The sequence below is a fragment of the Macrobrachium rosenbergii genome, chromosome 5 (genome assembly GCF_040412425.1).
Source record: "Macrobrachium rosenbergii isolate ZJJX-2024 chromosome 5, ASM4041242v1, whole genome shotgun sequence".
In the NCBI taxonomy this organism is placed as follows: domain Eukaryota; kingdom Metazoa; phylum Arthropoda; class Malacostraca; order Decapoda; family Palaemonidae; genus Macrobrachium; species Macrobrachium rosenbergii.
Window position 1 is genome coordinate 11,449,490 of NC_089745.1, and position 10,136 is coordinate 11,459,625.

A 10,136-nucleotide genomic window follows, 5' to 3' on the forward strand; every position below is an offset into this window, starting at 1 on the left:
TTGGGACACTTTTTGGAGGTTAGAAAATGTACTATTAAAAAAAAGATGACTGAAATTTTGTACTGAAAGCACTGGATGAACCAGTTTCAACAGCCCTCCTCCATCACTCTTGGCTCAAAACCACAAGGTCAGAGAAAGGGTCCCTCAAGGCCAACTAATGTTGCTCCAGTTGCCACTGAAGTAAGCAATGCTGCAGGTGCCTTAAAGGAACAAGCTTACCAAAACACAATACAGGCAGTCCCTGGTTATAGGCGGGGCTCCATTCTGAGGGTGTGATGATAACCGAAAATCGCCGATAATAGAAAATTGGTGATTTTCGGGGCTTATTGCCGCAAAAAGCAATGTTTTTGGTTATCGGCGCCTCTGTTAGGTATGTATTGGAGCTGATAAGTGGAAATCAGAGATTTTCGGCGCCGAAAATTACCGATTTCTGTCGCCAGACAAGCACCGTAAAACCGGATGACCATTACCTGGGGACTGCCTGTACTCCGAGACTGCTACCTGTCTATCAGCATGCCCAGTAATTTCCTACTGCTTGGACACAAGATCCAACTTCTCCCAGTTTATCTCAAGGAGACAGTCTCTATTCATGTGCACCTATGAGGATACTGGAACCAGCCAGTTGTCAGGATAACACAGAAGACATACTGAAGACATACCCTGTGCAAGTGGGCCAAGGCTGACACCAAAGTGAACATCAACACCTTAGGAGCTGTTGCCAGTCTGAAGCATGGGGCTTTGAACTGGCAGACATTACCTTTTGCTTCCTGGACGACTGATGGATGGGCATCAAAAATATCCTTCAAATACACCAAAAGTCTGCATGAAGTTGTCCTCTCTGATGGAATCTTAACACGGAATAAATTGTTTCAATCTGTGTTGAGTTGGTTACCCAGATCCAAGTCACCACAAGTATGCAGCACCAACGACAGTTGTTGGAAAGACTGTCTTGCCTCCACACTACAACCTAAAGTACAGCATTCTCTATCATTAAGATGGGTTCAATGAAGGAGAAGCAATTGCTTCCAAGATCATCAAGCATGAATGAGCCTGACAAAAAATGTACAGAGAGAAAATTACAACTCCAAGTCAAGCATAGCATATACACACACACCAAAGTCCACCAAAGGCCAAAGAAAAAACAGACAGCAGGTTAGAGAGGACTTCCCACACTTACTTGCTTACCACCAATTAACCATCCTTTTACCAATCTTTAACAACTGTTTCTAGCTTGCACTAAGACATACTCCTACATAAAAGGTAATGGTTCTTATTTTCATACGAGAAAGCCCTGAGAGACCCCACAGGACAAATTTAGTGAAGCTTTCATCTCCATGATCCTCCTAATGACTAAGGATGTTGTAATAGCCCAAATCTCAAGAACCCTAACATTAAACTCTTAATGCCTGGGCCTTATAAGTTTTCTTATTTGCATCCTGAACTGAATTCCTTGACCAGAACGTTTTAATCGTCATCAGCTATGTTCTTACAGCCCAGAACAGCAATGAAGTAGTGTACAGATATTTTGAAGGGTAGCTTGTTTGAAATTGAGTTGGTTACCCAAATTGAATTACTGTTTGGCCTTTGTACAGCATTCTCTATCATAAGATGGGTTTTGAGCAATTGCTTCCAAGATTCAAGCATATAAATGGTATTCATAGTAGTTACAGGTTGGGGCTTTAGCTTTTAACCATCCTTTTCAATCTTTAATGAAACTAAGACATACTAAGATTTTGCCCTTCAGACCAATGAAGCTTTCACTCCTTATATGGCCCAAACCAAATTCCTATAAAACTATGACCAGAAGTTTTAATCGTCAGTATGGATACAAAAGATAATCTTGTTTTAATGAATTACTTTTGGCTTTGCGATATTTTGAGCGTTCAAGTATAGGGTATTCATAGTAGTTATATTAAGCTAAGATTTTGCCCTTCAGACCAATGTTCTCCTTCTAAGGATTTAGATGTGGAGTGAGTTATTTTCCATGTTTTGTCTTTCATTTTGAGTTCCTGTCTGGTCTAAGTCTGGACACAGGCTATGGATAATATGTCATGGAGTGCTTTTGCAAAAAAAAAAAAAAAAAAAAAAAAAAAAAAAAAAAAAAAAAAAAATTGTCAGGTGTACTTAAAATACGCCTGGGATATCTTAAATTTCCTTTTCTATATGCAGATATCCACCCCATGAACTTCAGAATGCTACTAAATGATTATACTAGTAAATTAAAGAAAATATTTTCTACAAAATTCTGTATCTCGTGAAATATAATGTCACTATCTAAACACATGACAAAATCACTGCCATTTCTTTTCGCTTTATTTTTAAAAAAGGAAAATCAATGTGAACACTTTACTATCTGACAAGTGGGAATGTAATGAATGAGGTATAAATTTTTTGTCCATGTCTGCTCTAGTTTATTCACTCTACATGTAATTTCATGTACAGTATATCACAACATTTCAGTTTCCTGAATTATTTGGTGGGCATATGGACTTTTTTCTCATTAGGAATTACAGGTACTACCATACTACCATTGGTTTTTAGTGTACAGCAATGGGGGGCAAATAATGAAAATTTTCTCCCCGAAAGTTTTTAAGTTAGTTAGGCCTATACATAATACAAGGCAATGTTTGCACTGTTGCCTCCCTAAAAAAACCTACGTATAGTAGCTTCAGATGGGACCATAATGCGGACATCTTTTGGTGCTTTCTAGACATTTTTTGGCAGAAATTTAATATTGTACAAACAAGAGTAAAAAATGCATGCAAACACCTTCCAGTACTTCACGTAATAAAGCACACAGTAATGCAAATCAACAAAAATGACAAACTGACTAGGGACAAACTTATCAGGATTAAGGTAATGGCATTTTCCATCAACAGACTGCAAAATTGAAGTTGTCAATTAGGCTACAGCATTATATTTCTAACAGAATAATGCAATTCCCCATCCAAATATACATGGAGGTACTGTGAAATCCTTATCTCCCTCTCTTGGACTTGATCATATAAGCTATATAATAACAGCTGATGCTCCTCTAGCATCAGCTGTGGTAAGTAAAAGACCTCTCAATTTTTTATCATATACAGTAAATCCAACAGACAATGCTATTGGATTTACTGTATATTACAAAAAATTGAGAGGTCTTTTACTTACCACCAACAGTCAAAATAATCCTTGTTATATATTTTTTGTCCAACAAAAAACCCACGGTTATCAAGATGTATTCACACCTGGAGACATTTTTAGATGAGTACCAAAGAGAATTTCTAATACTATACCTCTGATAACAATTTTCCTCAAACTTCTTTACTGTACTTTGAAATTCTAACAGAGACTTCAACGCACTTTAAAAATATAAGCTATACAAGCAGCTGAAAAAGAATTCACTAACAACTTCCCAAAAATCCCTCTACTCTCAGTGCATGAAAATACACATTCCCGTAGTAATCCAACAATTAAGATGTAGAACAGTAATAAAGAGATTGCTCCAACATTAACAGTTCAAAACACTTCATCTTATTTTATAGACATGCTTCATGAGAAATGAAGATGAAAAAAGACCTAATTCAAGGTTCTCTGGTGGCAGCTAAGATCACTGATACTAATGCCATTTGTTAAAATCGAATATGCAAGAAAACCAGTTTAAGGCCATATTTAAAAACAATGCATATAGCCTAATCCTATGACAACTCTAACACAATGTCCTTTGATAATGTGCCATAAATTCCAGGAAATACAACACAAGCCACTTAGCCTACATCTTAGTGGATGGTATGTGCCCTGTATGTACAGCACCTACAATACTATCAGTGGAAAATTCACTGCAAGAAAGGTACAGTGCAAATTACTGTATATCCATAAAACCAACTGAATAAATCTGAGTAAGCCCAAACACATTTAAATAAAATATACAGAGTACAGTACAATTTACTCTATTCTGTGACCTTACAAGCAATGTACTACTATATATACAAAAGGTATATGGGAAGAGGAACAGAAGCATTTTATAGTAAAAGACCAGGCCTTTGAGGACTATTTCTGTCACCAAGGAAGGCACACTGGACTGTGAAATGTGTACAGTACTGAGAGAACGGCACAGAAAACGGCAGCAACCTATACCCAGCTATCTCCTTGACTACTGGTTACAGGTATAAAAAAGTATTCCATCAGCATACTACGCAAAAAGTTACGTGTACAGCCCTATAATAAAATTAGTTCATTTTCTAATTTACAACAAACAAAAATTAGAAAAAATAAATACGATGGTGCTACAGTATATTCGAAAAATGATTGCAACATTTGAATATAAAACTGAGGGTAGAGAAAAAATAATCCAAACACAATAGGGATCCTTAACCAAATAAAACTTGAAACAAAGTGCTAATACACGATGACAAAAGCTGGTTTAACTCAAGAAATATAAGAAACATTTAAGATTAGGGCATTGCACAAAATGAAATATAATGAAATACTATTTAGTAGGTTTTACTTTACTTCAGAAATAGACAGTTCCATACCCTTCACTACATATCATTTCTGATAAAATTGATCTTTCATTATATATTTCTAGGTGCTAATGAAAGTTTATAATTTGGTGGTTTTTCATTCAAGGGTTGGGGAGTAGAGATTGACAGACAGATGACACTTGGCCAGACCTATACAGTACACTGTAATGACAAATGAAAATATGTGAGAGGACAAGATCGATGAACTTTCTGAAAAATAGTAAAACAAAACAAAAAAATTGCTACAAAAGCACACAAATATGTGGGCAAATGAAAAGAAAAGACAATCAGTACATGGAACATAGAAACATAAGAAACAGATATCACACAAAACAATGATGCTGGGGAACACCTAAAGGTGTTCAACATAAAAATATATAGAATATGAAAGACAAAAATAGCACAAGTTACAAAATGAAACTAAGAAAATGGCAGGCCCTGAAGAGTAGAAATATACAGAGGAGCAATAAAGAGTAAAGAAACAGGCTGCTATCCAAATGCACTGAAAAGAGTTCAAGATGATCATAAATACATATCAAAAATATTAACAGCAGATCCGAAAAACGCCAAGGTGAGCACATTCAGGTTTACCAGTACAACTCCTCTGAATGTCTCTCATGAGATCCTAATGGTGATAAAGATGGATACACTACAACCACACCTAAAAGGATCACAACTGATGGCAATCCAATCAGGATTCACAACAGCAGACATATTGTAGATCATATGCTCTTGGTCCAGAAGCTGTGTTACAGAGGTCATGCAAAAAATCTACCACTGTCCTGGCTGCTAACTCACGAAACATTCAATAGTAAACAAAAATAATTAATAAAACTTGTAAAAGGCTATGAAAAATATTATAAACTTTATTGCCAACGCTTACCTTAACAATGAAACTCCAAGTCAACAAAATACCAGCATCAAATATCAAAATTACAGGTTGTATAAGGTACAAGTGTGAGTCAACATTACTGTAATATTCCGCCTCATTACATTAAGTATCACAAACTATCTGGAGCTGAATACGAACAGTTTTAGGAACATACTAAGCAGAACTGTGGCTATAATTTTGGTGGACAATGGGCTTAAATTTGCTCATTTGATGGAAGAGGCAAAGATGACAATTATAGCACTAGTCTTCATTGCCAAAGACTGAGGATTAGAAATAAACAAAACTATGAGTAATACAACATGATAACCCTTCAGATGAAACTGAAGCATCTTGGAATGACACTACAGTATCTTAAAAGAGAAACTGATCAGACCATCGCCAAAAATACCGTGTGATGCATCATCTTCCACAAATTTCCCGTCCTGCTTCAATCCAAATAGGTCTGAGTTGTTTGATCCTTCTGTCACCCACTAAAGTCCAGCTGACACCACCACATACTATTTTCCAGGGTATCCAAAGGGCCTACAGTACAGTATCTCGTTTTCATCATTCTCATCTACACAAGGAACTGGTAACTTGCCTTATGGTATCATTTCTCATGATATTCTGCCATTTGACTTGTAACATCCTTCTTAAAATGACAAAATCTCTTAGATGTGGTATCAGTGTCTTACAAAATCTTCTAAATAAGGTATTGCTGTCATAACATGATTAATGTCTGAACAGAACACAGATCATACTAGCCTTATATATAATCTGGCCTCTGTATGCAATTCTTCAATATCTGAGATTCAATCCGACTAATCCTTTCTCTATCTAGTGTTATTTCATCCCTTTGTGCATACTCTTCTATACTGTACTTAGATTTTCTCAACTCCCCAGATATATATATATATACTATATGCTTTCAATTAAGCATTTACTGCATATCTTGAGGTGTTTTGCTGATTATGACAGCATCATCTGCAAATCTAAGTCTGTCAAATTTCTTCACTACTACACTCTTAAACCTCTTCCATTTTTGACTAATTTTTCATTTAAAATTTATGAGAAGGGTAAGCAGCAAGGTTGAAACAACATTCCTTTGCAGCACCTCACCATTCACTGCAAATATGACAGTATGGAAAGATATTCAGATGAATACTAGCTCTAGTATTCTAACACAGCAACGACGAGCATGACGCACACAAAAAAACAGTGATTCCGAAAAGGTGTGACTTTAGAAAGTTAACATTAATTGCTGCAGAGTTGTCAATTGGGAATGGAAAAAGCTGGAATCCAGCAGTTAGAAAACTGATTTGAGATGGCTTGAATGTGTGATGAAAGGGAATTTGGAACTGCTGGTCACACAAGTAACCTACTGTGGGAGACAAGGTCAAAATACAAGACCTACAGGAAGACCTAGTAAACAGGTGAAAATGGGATTGATAAAGGCCTACACAAGATGGGAATTCAAGGTGAAATTGCACATGACAAATGAGAGGGAAGAACCCATTGAAAGTCTACACATGGACGGATAATCTATAGTATGAACAACAATGAGGATGAAGATAAAGTGCACACACATATGACAACAATTTGGCTCATGGATATCTCATAAAGGGCTAAACGTGTAGTGATATGGAATAACATGATAATTTGTAATTTAAACATAACCCCATTAAAGAGGCATCAACTTTTTACAAAATGTGAATCAAAAGATTTTCCACTGAGAATTTACGTATAACATGTCCAAAACTTATATACTGAGCATAACTTCTGATCTCCTAAAAACAAAACTTTCACAATTTAGAAACTTATTCATTCTTAGTTTTCCAAAATACCCAGTTACTGAATTCCAAGAAATCCAAGATTCTATCGTAGGCCATTCCCAGTTGCAAATCATAGGAAAAATCAAAGCAAAACACTGGATGTACCGTACGGCAAACTGACAAGGCAATTTAAAAGGTTGATTTAAAAGGTTGGCACTAAAAAGGTGGCTTTATAGGGTAGCCGCTTTTTGCCATGTGCTTGACTTCACTTTCTGATATTACAGGTTCTAGCCTAGCTATGGAAGGATGAAAGACTGTGAGTGAACTTATAAGTCTAAGCCATGACTAGCTATGCTAACAATACAAAACTAGACTCATAAATGGAACTGGCTCAGGTCCGAGTTTAGCTCCATAGGCTATTCTCTTGCTGGTTTTGTAACAAACTTTGCCTAATGCAGCCTACATACTATTCTTCCTGAAAAGGACTGGACTGACTAATCCTATTTTCAAAATTTTAATCTAGCCTCTCTTCAGTATCTGAATCGGCTAAAACTTAGGATAATCTGAGATAATTTTGTAAGTTTGCTCTACATTGCAATACCCAGTAAGTGTAAAGGAGAAGGACGCTTGGCGATATCCTTTATTAAAATCATCTTTTGCTAAATAGAGAAAAGGGTGTACAATGTGGTACAGGTGAAATAATCTGAGAAAATTACAGAGATAATGAGAACTTTGCCATCTTTCATTTATATTTTCATGCTAATCCCGGAGTGACTGGTACTAAATATGGTAGAAGCTCTGCAAGACGTCATGTTTAGTACAGCCCCTCGGGGATTCAAGTAAAAATAAAGACAAAAGATGGCAAATTTCTCATTATCTCTGTAATTGTCTCCGATTATCTCATCTGTATTGTATTATATACACCCTTTTCTTTACTGTTTAGCCAAAAAATTATTATTTACCTGATAAACTACTGTACATTATTACAAATATTTATAAAAAAGCTTAACCTAACACCGGGACGTTAAGCTAATGCTTGGATATGACTGCATATGAATAGTGCAGTGCATACCTTACACTGGATTTTGATAGATAATGATATATACACTATATAAGGCTATTAGGAAAATGCTAGGAAATAAATTAAGGAGTAGATGCAGAGTAGGGAGACAGGGGTAGGCATGAGAAATCCAACTGTGAAAACTGGCCAATTGATCTTTCCTATAAAACCTTGTCCTGACCTAACCAGACGTTACCTTCCTATCCTGACTTAGGGTGCCATGGCCTAACTGAGGAGGAGGGGTTCGCCTCCCCTGAACCCCAAAAGTAACACTGAATACTGGAATCAGACTGGAAGGGCTAAATTTCAGACATCCTAACCATAATAATCTTAGCCTAACCTTTCCTAAAGCACTGTGCCTTGACCTAAAGAAAACTCGCCTCCTAACCTGACTTAGGACGGCGTGCCCTGACCTGGCTGGGGGGAGCAAAGCCCCCAAGGACCTTCCCCCAGTAACAAAATTGAGTAGTCCCCAAGGACCCTCCCCCAGTAACAAAATCGAGCACATGCACTGGCTTAGGCTACCCCTTTGGACGTAGTAGGTTAAAATTACCCACCTACCCCTGTCTCCCTAATCTGCATACTGCCCTAAATTAGCCTATTCCAGAAATGCAGATTCTCTCGAAGCTTTGGCTTGCGATAAAGTGTATGGGACAAATATCAATTTTCAACGGGGTAGGCCTATACACTACCAAATATGATAAAGTTGGCTAACCAACTTGGGGTCTTGTGGTATCCTAAGGCTACCCACGACAATCCTAAGCTAACCTTTACATAGACCTGATTAGGCTACTGTATTACCATTCCAGGGCCTCAAAACTTCGTGATGGAATTGGGGACATTGTTCAGCCAGAGTAGGCCTACTATCATTACATACACAAGCAGCAAAAATGAGGTTAATATAATAATCAATTAATTAACCACAGCACGCACAAGGGGATCTGGTTCAGGGGGGAAAACGATAACAGGCTAATGGAAGATTTCTGACACCTTGCAAGGTCCCCCTCGGGACCAAACGCTGAATAGGTTTTCTCCGAGCTTTCTTGGGCCCACTCCCAAATTTCAGCCCACTCTTACTCATCCAGGGTGCAAGGGAAAGTCGCAGCAACCGGGACCATTGTATCACTGACTGCACAATTAATTATTAGCTTATTAACAATCGTCCAAAAAGCGGCCGCAGTCAACGAACGATGCCACAAACATGACAAAACCACACTTTTTTTTTTCTTTCTTTTTTCCCGGTCACTTCCATCGGCTACAGCGTGGAATTTTTCTCATCACTTGAGGTCATACACTTCAATTCCTTTATGAGAGCATCGATTCTTACCTCGTAAACCTATATAATTATCTAAAAATACGTCTTGATTAGTTGATAATTTCAACACAAGGCACCACACAGACAACGACACACCAAGCTATTACACCCAAGGCGTTGCCGAAACTAAGGGGAAAAAGTTTTATATCTTCTATACTAACGCTCTCATTATTTTAAGAAGGAGAGCTGCTATTATAAGTAACGGCATGGCAATTGACCGGCATTACTTAACAATTTTGTCCATTTGCAAGTAAAGTTGCTGGAGTATTGTGTACGTCTGGCAGGCCCACGCTACACGAAATTCGCCGAGCATCTTTGGGAATTTAATGGCCCGTAACATTCTATTTAATCCTCTAATTCATATGCTGGACGAGTGATATTGACTAAAAGAAGGTCGATTCGGGGAAAATAAACACAGTTTCACACACTGAAACATAATCGTTCGTTAAAAGGCCATATTATTCACATGATATTCCGAATACCTGAAGCGTGTTCATGGCTTCTCTCTCTCAAGACTAGCCCGAACATTTTTAAAGGCAGGCTGAATGGTGCGACGTCACTAAGGGTCATTATTGCCCGTCGCTCGTCCCCCATTCCCCTCCCCACCCGTAAA

General features: G+C 37.5%; 1 protein-coding gene across 9 annotated transcripts in view; it reads right to left on the reverse strand.

Moving 5' to 3' along the window:
* Positions 1–9,665, reverse strand: part of LOC136838509 (arginine-glutamic acid dipeptide repeats protein-like) — a 67,050-nt gene extending 57,385 nt beyond the window's left edge. For 4 of the 9 annotated variants that reach the window (XM_067103578.1, XM_067103575.1, XM_067103577.1 and 1 more), the window contains exon 1: positions 9,536–9,665. The gene's annotated coding sequence lies outside the window, so the exon portion shown is untranslated. Of the gene's footprint in view, positions 1–5,693; positions 6,029–9,198 lie in introns of those variants that run through there. The other 5 variants (XM_067103579.1, XM_067103576.1, XM_067103572.1 and 2 more) reach the window with 5 other exon arrangements.
* Positions 9,666–10,136: the final 471 nt, after the last annotated feature.